The sequence below is a fragment of the Eriocheir sinensis genome, chromosome 1 (assembly GCF_024679095.1).
Source record: "Eriocheir sinensis breed Jianghai 21 chromosome 1, ASM2467909v1, whole genome shotgun sequence".
Lineage (NCBI taxonomy): Eukaryota > Metazoa > Arthropoda > Malacostraca > Decapoda > Varunidae > Eriocheir > Eriocheir sinensis.
In genome coordinates this window covers 11,488,318-11,503,508 of record NC_066509.1, presented here as the reverse complement: position 1 = coordinate 11,503,508, position 15,191 = coordinate 11,488,318, and the positions used below count along the sequence as shown (strand labels likewise).

At 45.1% G+C, this 15,191-nt stretch overlaps 1 long non-coding RNA gene across 23 annotated transcripts; it reads left to right on the top strand.

Moving 5' to 3' along the window:
• Nucleotides 1–8,554: 8,554 nt before the first annotated feature.
• LOC126994513 (uncharacterized) lies at nucleotides 8,555–12,717 on the top strand. Of its 23 annotated transcripts, none has more exons than XR_007749653.1 (5): nucleotides 8,555–8,813; nucleotides 9,233–9,433; nucleotides 9,572–9,711; nucleotides 9,990–10,513; nucleotides 10,958–12,717. It is a non-coding gene; the product is annotated as an uncharacterized LOC126994513 (long non-coding RNA). The 23 variants fall into 23 exon arrangements; XR_007749366.1 differs by having other exon boundaries at nucleotides 8,555–8,953; XR_007749813.1 differs by lacking the exon at nucleotides 8,555–8,813 and having other exon boundaries at nucleotides 8,981–9,433; nucleotides 9,990–10,269; nucleotides 10,435–10,652.
• Nucleotides 12,718–15,191: the final 2,474 nt, after the last annotated feature.

The window sequence follows — 15,191 nt, the reverse complement described above, 5'->3', positions numbered from 1 at the left end:
ATCCTATGAAGTTTCTCCCCCCTCTGGTCCCCTTCCCTCCTCCTCCTCCTCCTCCTCCTCCTCCTCCTCCTCCTCCTATTCCTCTTGCTCCTCTTCCTCTTCCTTCTGTTACTTTCACACAAAAATCCATCCCCTTCATTTTTTCTTCTCCGTTTCTTCTCCTCCTCTTCCTCCTCTCCCTTTCCTCCAATATCCACCTCCCTCCACTTTATTTGTCTTCCCCCGGTCTTCTCCACCTTCCCTCCAACCGCTGTACTCTCCCACCTTTATCGCTTCCCCATCTATCATCTCCCCCTCTTCCACTCGCACCCACCCTTCCTCCCCCATCATCCTATCTCCCTCATCATCCTTTCTCTCCTCCAGATCACCTCATTCGCCTCCCCTTCGTCGGTCCACTGATGGGGTTGTTTCTCCACCCTCCAGACACCCTGTACGGTAGAAATTTGAATATAAACAAGAAATTTAATCTTATCTCAGGGAAAGCATCCAATTAACACGGAGGCTATTTTAAGGGGGCAAATTATTCCGTAATCTCGGGACTGAATTATTCGTCAAGGGGGGTTAAATAGTAATCACTGTTCTCCTCTGCTCTTTCATCCACGTCTTTCTCCATTATGTTACCCTTCTCTTTCTTATTTTGCTCTTCTTCCTCTTCCTTCTCCACCGTTACTTTAGCTCCCACCTCCGCTACAACTACTATCACATTTTCTACTACTACTACTACTACTATTACTACTACTGCACAATAGACTTCCATGGAGAGTCAGTTGGTGAAATGACCCATTTACGCAAACCTGGTCGAGTTCGCTTGAGGGTCCGTGTGTGTGTGTGTGTGTGTGTGTGTGTGTGTGTGTGTGTGTGCTTGTTTGTTTGCTTATGTGTGTTTAAAACTGTTATCCCTTCGAGTGCCGATATTTAGATGAATTCCTTCTGTTAAAATATTGAACACATAAACGCTTCCGGTATTTGTTATGAATTGCTGAGCGAATAGTCACTCAGCGTTTGTAGGTCACTTGCAATATCTTCTTTTTACACATATTTTGCTGGGAGGTAATAACGGCACAAGTAAGTGCATGTTGATGAGCAGAACAAATAATAACTAATGTTGAATTCATGTTGTGCCTGTGGAAGAAAACTACTTACATATAACATACACACACACACACACACACACACACACACATATATATATATATATATATATATATATATATATATATATATATATATATATATATATATATATATATATATATATATATATATATATATATATATATATCACCAAAGCAGAATTGGAGTCGTTCATTACCTTCACCTAATAGTAAAATTCAAGGAAACACTGGAATGATTACTAACATCAAGCCGCGTTATCAATTATGTTTCTGAGAATTATAATATATTAATAACACACTTTTCGTGCCATTACAGTTATAACATCTTATATATAAATTATTAAAAACAAGCTTAAAAATTCATTACGCATTTTTGTAATGATATAATTATTAGTAATACATTTTCTGGGTCCTTTGACACAGCACGCTTCGTCATCCATCATTCATTATACATCAATAACAAAAAAATACTACAACTAACATAGCAGTACAAACCTTATTATTGGCCATACTGTTATGAACACAAACGTTATAAGTCACAGAGGTATCAGCACAAACCTTTCAAGTCACACAAATATCTTTACAAGCATTACCGGTACCGCGGCGCCCCGATCCATCACGCCCCGGCTGGCAATGGCTGTGGCCCAGCGTGCTGAAGATAAGCCGGGCGGCCTAATCACTCTCTGTTTGATTGTGTCCTTCATAACAAGCTGAGGGTACGTGATTAACGAGACCCGTCAGAGAGAGAGAGAGAGAGAGAGAGAGAGAGAGATGGGGAGGGGAAGGACCGTAATAAGCTTGCCTTCCGTCTGTTGCCTGTCACTGGTCTTGCTCAGCTGGGCATGATGGTCTCTACTAGCTTCCTTTACCTCCTCTTCCTCCTCCTCCTCCTTTCACTGTGACTCTGTACCCATGCATACTGGTCTTACTTACTGCACTCTACTCTCACAATCCTCCTTACCTTCTCCTCTTCCTCATACTCATCTTCCCCTCCTCCTCCTCCTCCTCCTCTCACTCTCTCACTGTGTCTCTGTACCCTTATTGGCTTTACTCCCACGCATCTCCCTTATCCTCTCCACCATCTCTAATTCCATTCCCTCATCTTCATTTCCCTTACCTCTTCCACCCTCCTATTCCCTATCCTCCCCCTTTCAATCTCTTAATATCCTTTACCATCTTCACCATCTCTACCTCCACCGTATCATCTCCCCTCCTTCTTTCCTCTCCCTTCCTTACTTACCTTTCTCTCCCCTATCCTCGCCCTATTAATTAGCAACTTTGATATAGAACACACTGATGGCAGCGTTAACTTTCCCATCCCTCGCCCGAAGAAACTGTGATAATTATACTGTCTGCTGTGTGTGTGTGTGTGTGTGTGTGTGTGTGTGTGTGGGTGGGGGTGGGGGGGGGGGGTAGGCGTCTGTTTATGTATGTGTGCATATTAGTCTTCCTGTCTGCCTCTGTCTGTATTGCCTGTCTGTATGTTTGTCTGTTCATCTTCGTCTGCCGATTATGATAGCGATACTGTGCAAGTGGCATTTACTTCATGTCTAACGAAATTCAGCCATTAAACGGGGCACAATGTATTTTATCATTATTATTACTTAAGAGAGAGAGAGAGAGAGAGAGAGAGAGAGAGAGAGAGAGATTCATCTCTTTCAATCTGTCTATCTGTCAATCTGTCACTCACCTTATCTCAACGTGTATCTCCATGGAGGTATATGTGCTTACGTTTTCAGTGTGTGTGGGGGGTGGGGGGTGGGGGGGGTCTATTTTTAATTTTTTTAGTTATTTTTAATGAAGAGTGAGAGAACAAGATAGGCATTACTATTGTCATTCTTCCTCCGCGTGGTAATCGACGCCAACAAAAGTTCCTCTGACACATTAGTGGCTGATATAGCGAGCAAGAAGTTTTCAGTTGTATTCCCCATCCTCTTGCCTCTTATTAATTTCCTTCGAATCAGTTTTCTGTAGCATTTATTTTATTTGTTTACCTGAAACACATGTGCTGTAAAAACATTTCAATCAGTGTTTCCCGGGACGTCTTCATATAACAGTTTAACGAGTGATCTTGTTTGCATAAAAGAGACCTAACGTTGTAAACTGCTTCACTATTATTATTCGTTTTATAATTGGTATACGTTGTTTGGATGGGAAGAAGTGTGTGTGTGTCTGTGTGTGTGTGTGTGTGTGTGTGTGTGTGTGTGTGTTTAAGTGCTCATATGTCATGAGCACCACGAGGAAGACCGCAACTGACAGGAAAACGACGGACAGATAAAATCGTCGACAGACAAATGAAAATACGAGACAAATGAAAACAGACAGACAGATTGAAGCTGCGATCGACATGAAAGAGAAAAAAATGACACTCAAAAACAGGAGTAAGATGCAAAAAAAACTACGACAGACTTAGAAACCTTGATAGACAGATAGCCATTTAATTAAATGGCGACAGACATACAAGCATGGATAGTGAAAATTACATAAAAAATTACAACAGACACAATTAACACTACGTACACATAAAATTGACAACAAGGAGCCTAAAAAACAACCATGAGTACACACACAAATCACATTACTCTAATTATCAAACAGTAAACTTTGCATAACGTCTCCGGCAAACTCTCCTTGAAGGGACCTAAGTTACCATAACTCACGCGGACAGGGACGTGGGAGACCCTTTCCTACCTGCCTGACGAAGAGGAGGAGGAGCAGTATGAGGAGGATGAGGAGACTGCCCTTCTGACAGCTCTACTTCAAGGCCTTGCCCCGCCGACCCTGCCTTGCCTGTCCCTCCTCCTCCGGGCCCTCAGGAGCTTGTAATGCAGTGACACGGGGAAGGAGGATTCTGGGGGGAGGAGGAGATTGAAGGAGGAGATGCAGGGGAATGTTGTTCTGTGGAGAGGAATGGTGGGAGTGCTATTTAGTTCAGTGGCGTAGGCAGAAGAGGAGAGGGAGTGGGAAGATGAGGAGGAAGAGACTAAGGACGAGGGGCCGGGGGTAAGGAGGGAGGAAGAGGACTAAGAAAATTAGTAACAGAAGGAGAATGAGGAGGCCGGGATGGAAAAAGGAGGAGGAGGAGGCGGAAGAATAGGAGGAGATAAATGAAGATAGGATGAGGGGGAGGAGATAGAGGGGAAAAAATGGAGTAGGAGAAGGAAAAATAACAAAGGGAGGGGGAAGATTTACATAGATTTATATAGAAAACCAGACCATACAGACACCAAGGTCCAGACCAGGTGGTCTGTCCTTAAAAATAAGTGATTCTGCATTGATCAGATGGATCCAAATCTTTGCATTTCATTCTAGTTAACATTAAGTTGAAGGAAGTGACGGTCGAGCTTGTTTTTAAAGGATTCAATCGTGTTACACTGGACCCCTGAAGGTGGGAGCTTATTCCATTCTCGCACTACAACGTTGGTGAAAAAAAAAATGGTGCAGTCTGAATTTACTTGCCTACATGTGAGTTTTGTGCCATTGTTCCTCGTTCGCAAAGTGTCATCGATCGTAAACAATTTTGATTTGTCCACATTCCTGGATCCATTAGGTATTTTAAAGCATTTGATCAGTTTTCCTCGGAGGCGACGTTTCTCAAGAGAGAACATGTTAAGAGCGGAAAGCTTCTCTTCGTAGGATTTGTTGCGCAAGGAAGGGATCATTTTTGTTGCCCGACTCTGAACACTTTCTAGTTTAGCAAAGTCCTTTGCATGGTGGGGAGTCCAAAACTGTACCGCATGTTCCAAGTGGGGTCTGACTAAACTATTGTAGAGTAGAAGTATTACATCTTCATTCTTGAATGAAAAGTTTCTTTTAATGAAGCCCAACATTCTGTTCACTTTATTTGCTACATCGATGCATTGCGGTGAGAATATGAGGTTTGACGCGATTTTGACACCCAGGTCCTTGACGCATTGAACGCTTTTGAGTTTGACGCCGCGCATTTCGTAATCGAACTTCTTATTTCTTCTTCCAACTTGAAGGACCTGGCACTTATCTACGTTAAAGGGCATCTCCCATCTATCAAACCAAGCTGAAATTTTGTGCAGATCCTCTTGGAGGCTTTGCCTATCTTCGTCAGTGAGAACCGAGTTACCAATCTTTATGTCGTCTGCAAATTTACTAATGCGATTATTGAGACCAACATCCACATCGTTGATGTAAATAATGAAGAGCACTGGGCCAAGAACCGACCCCTGAGGGACGCCATAAGTGACCGGCGCCCACTCTGAGTTAAATCCGTCAATCACCACTCTTTGTTGTCTGTTGCTCAACTAATTCGTGATCCATTGGTGAACTTGACCGTCAATACCTATTTGCTTTAATTTACAGAGTAATTTATGATGTGGAACTTCATCAAACGCTTTCTGGAAATCAAGATAGACTATGTCCAATGATTTGGTTACGTCATAAACTGAGAAGAGGTCGTTATAAAAGGTCAATAGGTTTGGTAGGCAGGATCTTTTGTTACGGAAGCCATGTTGTGGGTCCCCAATTAATGAGTGGCTTTCAAGGTAAAGGTGGCTTTCAAGGTAAGTTAGATTGGTGAAGAAGAGGTTAAAGAGAGAGAAAATAGATTGATGCGTAGCAATAGAAGAAAAAAAATGTACGAGTGAAAATTTTGAATCTGAGCAAAAAAATGAGTTAGGGGACCAAAGGCGTGAGTGTGAACTTTTCTGTGAGAAGGATACGGCAGGTGAAGGATGATTGCAGTGAGTGTGTGGTGAGAAGGATTGGGAGGTGAAGTTAATAAGATGAAGAGGAGGAGGAACGTGTAACCAAATTGGAGGATGAAGAGGGAAAGGTCCTTGAAGAGAGAATTTGCACTCCACGACAAGCAGAATAATTACTTATATGTACCTGCGCTCCCCGTTCAGCGTAGAGAGAACGGCGTGGATGTTATAGGAATAAAATCAAACGAAATAAAGTGCATTAAATGAAAGGAAAACAGGAAAAAAAATCGAAATGAGAATTAACCAAGTTTTATTCCCTCTTCAAATTGATTGTATATATATATATATATATATATATATATATATATATATATATATATATATATATATATATATATATATATATATATATATATATATATATATATATATATTTTTTTTTTTTTCAGTACGCTACCATTTTCCTCCTCTACCCTATATATATATATATATATATATATATATATATATATATATATATATATATATATATATATATATATATATATATATATATATATTATATATATATATATATATATATATATATATATATATATATATTTTTTTTTTTTTTTTAATGGCGTGCTTCCCAGTGAAAGTAAAATTAATAAAGTGGCTTATTACGGTTTTTTTTTCTTGTTATCGACTATGACATATTTTATTTCTGCTTCTGTTCATAATGTTTCTGTCCCTGATTTGTAGTTTTTGTTGTCTTGCTGTCTGTTTCATGTTTTTTTTTTCTTTCTATATGATCGTTGCTACATGACATCCCACTCTCCACTATTTTTTGGCCCGGCAGCCAGCACGTGCCGTGTACATATTATTCTGTGCTACGCCGCCAGACGCAAGCCTCTCAGGACAGCGACGGCTCTTAGTATGCAAAGCTGCGCCTCAGCCTATTCCTCACAAGAGCCTCCGAGCCCTGGAGCACCTCGGGATGCGGCCCTCAGCAACACCTGGGCGGGTAGCTGGAGTCTAAACACACGGTGGGGGGAGGGCAGGGCAGTCCTCATAGTTTTAAGGAATTCGTCACTAGGTTGTAACTTTTGATGAGTTTTAGTGAAAAGTATTGGGAAATGACACTTTTTAGAAATCAGGGGAAATTTGTATATTAAAACTAAACTAAAGGTAATCTAGAGATAATGGAATTCATGTTTTAAAAACTAATGATAAAAATAAAGTTCTCTATTTTTGCATGTATAGTCCTATGAAATATTTTAGGTACGATAAAGGTGGACTGCAATTTCTAGTTAAAATGCCTTTTGGTCTCTGTGGCAGTGCATTATTCATAATCTTCTGGTGCTATTGGTACTCATACAATTAGAGTATTTCCTGAAATTTTGGACTCTGTCTGAGGAAATGCTGCATATCCCGTGTGGGAGTCATGCGGGGATGGGGAGTAGGGAGGCCTCCATCCTTCTCCCCTCCCTGCCCTCCCCCGCCTGGTGTTCACCCTACCGACTGCCCTCGGCGCCACTTTAATTTTACCGGGAGAGTTTGAGTGACTGCAAGGACTTAGCGTGTCTCCAAGGAGCACATGTGATTTCACTCTCTGGCCGAAATAGAGATAATTTCTTTTTGCAGGCTTTATGGAACAAAGAAAAGTTTTTATTCTTCCCGGGCAGGTCATATGCATAAAACTGACAACAGATAGACAGCCAAAACACCAAAGTGGCAACCCAGAAATTGTAGATGTCAGGGCCAACAAAATAAAAACGGGTGAAGAGCTGAAATTAGATCCTTTACTGGAGCAGGATGGAGTGCTCAGGCATCAAACAGAGGCAGCTGGAAAACATTGGGAAATATCTTTTTCGTACAGTGAGCGTGTTATGGCTGATGATGATAAAAAAAAAAAAAACATTGCTGTATTGCCACTGAGACTAGCTTGCATCTCATTTTTTTTTTTTTCAATGTCAGTTCGTGTCGTTTTCCACGATGTGTTGGATAACATAAGAACATAAGAACATAAGAACGCAGGAGTCTGCAAGAGGCCGGTAGGCCTGTACGAGGCAGCTCCTTTGACCCTAAGCTCCCGTGTATCTAACCCCACCTAATATCGCTGTCCATGAATTTATCTAGTCTATTTTTGAATGTGACAATTGTATTGGCACTCACCACATGACTGCTAAGCCTATTCCAATCATCCACCACCCTGTTAGTAAACCAATTTTTGCCTATGTCCCTGTTGAATCTGAATTTATCCAGTTTAAACCCGTTACTTCGTGTCCTACCCGGTTCTCTTACCAACAAAACCTTATGAATGTCTCCCTTATTAAAGCCCTTCATCCATTTATAAACCTCGATCATGTCTCCACGCACCCTTCGCCTTTCTAGAGAATGCAAGTTTAACTGTTTGAGTCTTTCCTCGTATGGCAAGTTTCTCAACCCCTGAATCATCTTAGTCATCCTCCTCTGCACCGATTCTAACATTTTGATATCCATTCTATAGTAGGGTGACCAGAACTGAACCGCATAGTTTGAGGAAGACTTCGGGGCTTCTGTTGCTTACGCTCCTTGAAATAAATCCCAGTACCCTATTAGCTCGATTTCTAGCTTGAATGCATTGTGCCCTTGGACGGAGATCAGAGCTCACTAAGATCCCTAAATCCCTCTCGCACCCAGACCTACTTATGAGAGTATCCAGTACCGCATAACGCCCTCAAACCTTCCTTTAAAAAATACCTGCAGGTCAAATTACTGATACATGAAACGGTTTTAAGTAATGTAAGAAATGTAAGAAATGCAATCCCAGACGCCATACTGTTGCTTCTAATCCTCCCTCACCAGCCCTTTCAGCCAGGGCCTTGGGCTGGGTAGTCACCCGCTGGCCTGGTGAAGGAGTGGCAGGGGGAAGTGGTCTTTGTCTGTGGGCTGTGGTCGTCTGTACGAGGAGTCTGTAGTCAGCGGTGTTTGTGTGTGCGTTAATGAGTAACCGACTTCGAGTATCACAAACACCGCTACTGTTCAGAAGAGCGACTCCGAAGTGATCCCAGTGTACTGGGCATGGTTGAGAAATTCCCTCTGTACTAGGAGTCTGTAGTCAGGGGTGTTTGTGTGTGCGTTAATGAGTAACCGACTTCGAGTATCACAAACACCGCTACTGTTCAGAAGAGCGACTCCGAAGTGATCCCAGTGTACTGGGCATGGTTGAGAAATTCCCTCTGTGCTAGGAGTCTGTAGTCAGGGTGTTTGTGTGTGCGTTAATGAGTAACCGACTTCGAGTATCACAAACACCGCTACTGTTCAGAAGAGCGACTCCGAAGTGATCCCAGTGTACTGGGCATGGTTGAGAAATTCCCTCTGTACGAGGAGTCTGTAGTCAGGGGTGTTTGTGTGTGCGTTAATGAGTAACCGACTTCGAGTATCACAAACACCGCTACTGTTCAGAAGAGCGACTCCGAGGTGATCCCAGTGTACTGGGCATGGTTGAGAAATTCCCTCTGTACGAGGAGTCTGTAGTCAGGGGTGTTTGTGTGTGCGTTAATGAGTAACCGACTTCGAGTATCACAAACACCGCTACTGTTCAGAAGAGCGACTCCGAAGTGATCCCAGTGTACTGGGCATGGTTGAGAAATTCCCTCTGTACGAGGAGTCTGTAGTCAGGTGTTTTTGTGTGAGTTAATGAGTAACCGACTTCGAGTATCACAAACACCGCTACTGTTCAGAAGAGCGACTCCGAAGTGATCCCAGTGTACTGGGCATGGTTGAGAAATTCCCTCTGTGCTAGGAGTCTGTAGTCAGGGGTGTTTGTGTGTGCGTTAATGAGTAACCGACTTCGAGTATCACAAACACCGCTACTGTTCAGAAGAGCGACTCCGAAGTGATCCCAGTGTACTGGGCATGGTTGAGAAATTCCCTCTGTACGAGGAGTCTGTAGTCAGGTGTGTTTGTGTGTGCGTTAATGAGTAACCGACTTCGAGTATCACAAACACCGCTACTGTTCAGAAGAGCGACTCCGAAGTGATCCCAGTGTACTGGGCATGGTTGAGAAATTCCCTCTGTGCTAGGAGTCTGTAGGCAGGGTGTTTGTGTGTGCGTTAATGAGTAACCGACTTCGAGTATCACAAACACCGCTACTGTTCAGAAGAGCGACTCGAAGTGATCCCAGTGTACTGGGCATGGTTGAGAAATTCCCTCTGTACGAGGAGTCTGTAGTCAGGTGTGTTTGTGTGTGCGTTAATGAGTAACCGACTTCGAGTATCACAAACACCGCTACTGTTCAGAAGAGCGACTCCGAGGTGATCCCAGTGTACTGGGCATGGTTGAGAAATTCCCTCTGTACGAGGAGTCTGTAGTCAGGTGTGTTTGTGTGTGCGTTAATGAGTAACCGACTTCGAGTATCACAAACACCGCTACTGTTCAGAAGAGCAACTTCGAGGTGATCCCAGTGTACTGGGCATGGTTGAGAAATTCCCTCTGTACGAGGAGTCTGTAGTCAGGTGTGTTTGTGTGTGCGTTAATGAGTAACCGACTTCGAGTATCACAAACACCGCTACTGTTCAGAAGAGCGACTCCGAGGTGATCCCAGTGTACTGGGCATGGTTGAGAAGTACCGTTAAACTGGTGCTTTTCAGTGGTCGTCTGTACCAGGAGTCTGTAGTCAGGGGTGTTTGTGTGTGCGTTAATGAGTAACCGACTTCGAGTATCACAAACACCGCTACTGTTCAGAAGAGCGACTCCGAAGTGATCCCAGTGTACTGGGCATGGTTGAGAAATTCTGTCTGTACCAGGAGTCTGTAGTCAGGGTGTTTGTGTGTGCGTTAATGAGTAACCGACTTCGAGAAACACAAACCCCGCTACGGTTCGGAAGAGCGACTCCGAAGTGATCCCAGTGTACTGGGCATGGTTGAGAAATTCCGTTAAAGTGGGCCTTGTCTATGGTCGTCTGTACCAGGAGTCTGTAGTCAGGGGTGTTTGTGTGTGCGTTAATGAGTAACCGACTTCGAGTATCACAAACACCGCTACTGTTCAGAAGAGCGACTCCGAAGTGATCCCAGTGTACTGGGCATGGTTGAGAAATTCCCTCTGTACGAGGTGTCTGTAGTCAGGGGTGTTTGTGTGTGCGTTAATGAGTAACCGACTTCGAGTATCACAAACACCGCTACTGTTCAGAAGAGCGACTCCGAGGTGATCCCAGTGTACTGGGCATGGTTGAGAAATTCCCTCTGTACGAGGAGTCTGTAGTCAGGGTGTTTGTGTGTGCGTTAATGAGTAACCGACTTCGAGTATCACAAACACCGCTACTGTTCAGAAGAGCGACTCCGAGGTGATCCCAGTGTACTGGGCATGGTTGAGAAATTCCCTCTGTACGAGGTGTCTGTAGTAAGGGGTGTTTGTGTGTGCGTTAATGAGTAACCGACTTCGAGTATCACAAACACCGCTACTGTTCAGAAGAGCGACTCCGAGGTGATCCCAGTGTACTGGGCATGGTTGAGAAATTCCCTCTGTACGAGGAGTCTGTAGTCAGGGGTGTTTGTGTGTGCGTTAATGAGTAACCGACTTCGAGTATCACAAACACCGCTACTGTTCAGAAGAGCGACTCCGAAGTAATCCCAGTGTACTGGGCATGGTTGAGAAATTCCCTCTGTACGAGGAGTCTGTAGTCAGGGGTGTTTGTGTGTGCGTTAATGAGTAACCGACTTCGAGTATCACAAACACCGCAACTGTTCAGAAGAGCGACTCCGAAGTGATCCCAGTGTACTGGGCATGGTTGAGAAATTCCCTCTGTACGAGGAGTCTGTAGTCAGGGGTGTTTGTGTGTGCGTTAATGAGTAACCGACTTCGAGTATCACAAACACCGCTACTGTTCAGAAGAGCGACTCCGAAGTGATCCCAGTGTACTGGGCATGGTTGAGAAATATCGTTAAGGTGTCAAGTTTGGTGAACCGGCGATATTGGAACTACGCCGTTGATGTCACAGTCGGTGAGCCAGCGATGTGAAGCAACGCTGACGATGTCATAGTCGCTGAGCCAGCGATGTGAAGCAACGCTGACGATGTCATAGTCGGGTAGCCAGCGATGTGAAGCAACGTTGACGATGTCATAGTCGGTGAGCCAACGATGTGAAGCAACGCTGACGATGTCATAGTCCGTGAGCCAGCGATGTGAAGCAACGCTGACGATGTCATAGTCGGTGAGCCAGCGATGTGGGGGCAACGCTGACGATGTCATAGTCGGTGAGCCAGCGATGGGGGAATAACGCTGACGATGTCATAGTCGGTGAGCCAGCGATGGGGGAATAACGCTGGTGGTGTCATAATCGGTGTGCCAGCGATGGCGAGTAACGCTGGTGGTGTCATGATCGGTGTGCCAGCGATGGGGGAATAACGCTGGTGGTGTCATAATCGGTGTGCCAGCGATGGGGAGTAACGCTGGTGGTGTCATAATCGGTGTGCCAGCGATGGGGAGTAACGCTGGTGGTGTCATAATCGGTGTGCCAGCGATGGGGAGTAACGCTGGTGGTGTCATAATCGGTGTGCCAGCGATGGGGAGTAACGCTGGTGGTGTCATAATCGGTGTGCCAGCGATGGGGGAGTAACGCTGGTGGTGTCGAAACCATCAGGGAGTCTTGCAGAGGGCTTAGACAGAGCAATATCGGAGTGCCCCGTGAGCTTCAAGTATCTACGCGTAGTCAAAATGCCGCAGAAAGCACACGGGAGTCACTGGGACCACGCCTTACAAGACCCTTCATCGTGCGTGTGTCTCAGCTGCGGGACGGACGGGAAGCAGACGCGACGCCTCCACCTCAGGCTGGATCTGCTCGTGGGGAGAACTGGAGGTCTCGGCGAGGCGGTCGGCCGTGGGACTAGCGCTCACCCTCGAGACGCAGGTGGCGATACTGAAAAGATAAGCAGCTGAAGACACAGATGAATTATAAATTGTAGGAAAACCTTTGATCAGAAGGTTGTGTGAAGTAGGATGGTAATGTTTATTTGAAGGTGAGGTGGAGTGAAGGCGGCGGTGGTGGTGGTGGTGGTGGTTGTGTGGGGACGGTGGATGCTGGTGGAGAAGGCGGGAAATTGATGCGAGAGAGAGAGAGAGAGAGAGAGAGAGAGAGAGAGAGAGAGAGAGAGAGAGAGAGAGAGAGAGAGAGAGAGAGAGAGAGAGAGAGAGAGAGAGAGAGAGAGAGAGAGAGAGAGAGAGAGAGACGGAAACACTCATACAAACTACAAAAGAAGAGCGAAAGAAGAAGAAAAAATAATAACAAACTTCCTCGTTCGTTTTGGCGACGTTAACTTATGGCATCTTAAGTTTCAAAGCAGCAACCAGCCAGGTAGCAAAGAGGTAACTAACTAACCAGGACAGGTGTGTGAGGAGCAGGTGTGTGAGGGAACCGTAGGGAGGGACGTCAGGGAGGAAGGAAGGAAGAAAGCATATGTGTCCCATTCTTTGCTTATCTGCCTCACCGATTACTTGAAGTTCCACCGTGTGACCGTTGCTTTAATCAACCTAACGTTTCTATAACTTTTTTTTTTCGTGGTGAATGATACAAAAAATCACCTAACACGTTATTTTTCCGGCTTCTGCAATTGTATTTCCGGAAAGGTTAATCGGCCTGTCTCCGGTTGCCCAACGGCTGCCTGAAGGGGAGGAATGGGTAGTGACGGGGACGGGAGAGAAAAGAGGGGGCGGCGGAGGCTTGTGAAAGAGGGGAAGGAGAGGTTTGGGACTATGGGAGAGTTGTGAGGGATGGAGAGGGAGTTGGGGATGTGGGCAGATTGTGGAGAGAAAGGGAGGGGAGTTGAGCTTGCGGGGGGAAGAAGGCTATCTGAGAGGAATGATGGAGAGAGAATGAGGTGGGGTTTTATGGATGGTTGTGAAGATAGAGAGGCGGGAATGGGTCCGGTCAGCAGGAGTATTGTAAAAGGAAGATAAGTAAAGGGAGGACTGCGTGGGGATTGTGAAGGGAAGAGAGGGAAGTGGTGGCTGTTGGAGGACTGTAACGGGGAGAGAGGAAGGGAATGAAGGCCGTGGAAGGGATGTGGCGGGGGACTAGAGTGGAGGGAAGGGAGACAGGCTGCGGGGTGGATGGGGGTGGGTGGGGGGAGTGAAGATCGAGGGGTGGGGAGGTAGAGGAGTGGAAAGGAAAACTCGGTCAAGAAAAAAAATCAAAGCCTCGGCGCACCACTAATTCCAGCGGCGACTCTGGTAAAGCGAGGCTGGAAAACTCGGTCATGTCCCGGCCATTCCGAATTGGCGCGGGATAACGTTATGATTTCTTTTTCCGGTCCGGCGACTGTGTGCGTGTGTCCGGCGAGCTTTTACCTTTCCTAAGTGGTTATTGTTCCCGGGCCCACGTTGCCGCCAGACCCAGCACGATGAAAAAGTACTCATTATATTTTGTTAGATGATATTATATTCAGTGTGTGTGTGTGTGTGTGTGTGTGTGTGTGTGTGTGTGTCCGTACATTAGGTAAAAACGAAGGAGTCGGCTAAGATGCTTGTTGGTTCGGCACTCAACTCGTTTCATGTTTAGAACCAGGAACCATTCAGTATCCTTGTCCCAGAAGCAGTAACAAGGTTATCACCGTCCATCATCCGTCTCCAGACTGCACTCTATACTCATTTGTGGCAGTGAAAAACTACAACTAGATTTTGCTGCACTGTGGCTACCTTGATCTTAGCATGGCCCGAGGCAAGTATATTCACAACTAAGTGTAGTGTAAAAAACATAGATACATTTTGATGCTGAATTGCCCTATAATTTTATTACGAAAGTAGTATATATACCTGTACTCCTTTATTCAGGTATCCTTAACTCACTTGGGAACATCACACCAACATCACTACTACATTACTCTTCGTACCCAAACCTCGTTCCCTTGACAACTTTCCCGCCTCCTCTTCACAACCCTCGTACAGCTCCCACTCTCCTCGCTTCCTTCTACTCCGCCTCCGTTGACTGCAGTTCTTTTGATCGTGACGTTGAACGACTGTCACTAAACTTCCCCGGCAGATTGAGATTATTGTCAATATTTATTTCTGATCACACGCCTGTGATCTACCGTCTTAGCCTTTCCCGCAGCAGTCACTGGTTCTCATTTGGGCCTTTATTCTCACCCTTCACTGCACCTCCTTCTCCTCCTTCTCCTCCTCCTCCTCTTCCTCCTCCTCCTCCTCCTCCTCCTAATCCGCCGAGGAGGATAATGCCCCTGGAAATTGACACAATATGCGACCACAAAGTGAAAAAGTACCTCGACAAACTCGACACGAACAAGTCAACGGGACCCGACCAATAACCTCCGCGGTTATTGAAAGAACTTAATTAAACAGCAAATACTTCAGCCCCTCACAAGCATATTTAATCGGTCAGTACAACGAAGCAAAGTCCCCGAAGGCTGGAAGATGGCGAACGTAACAT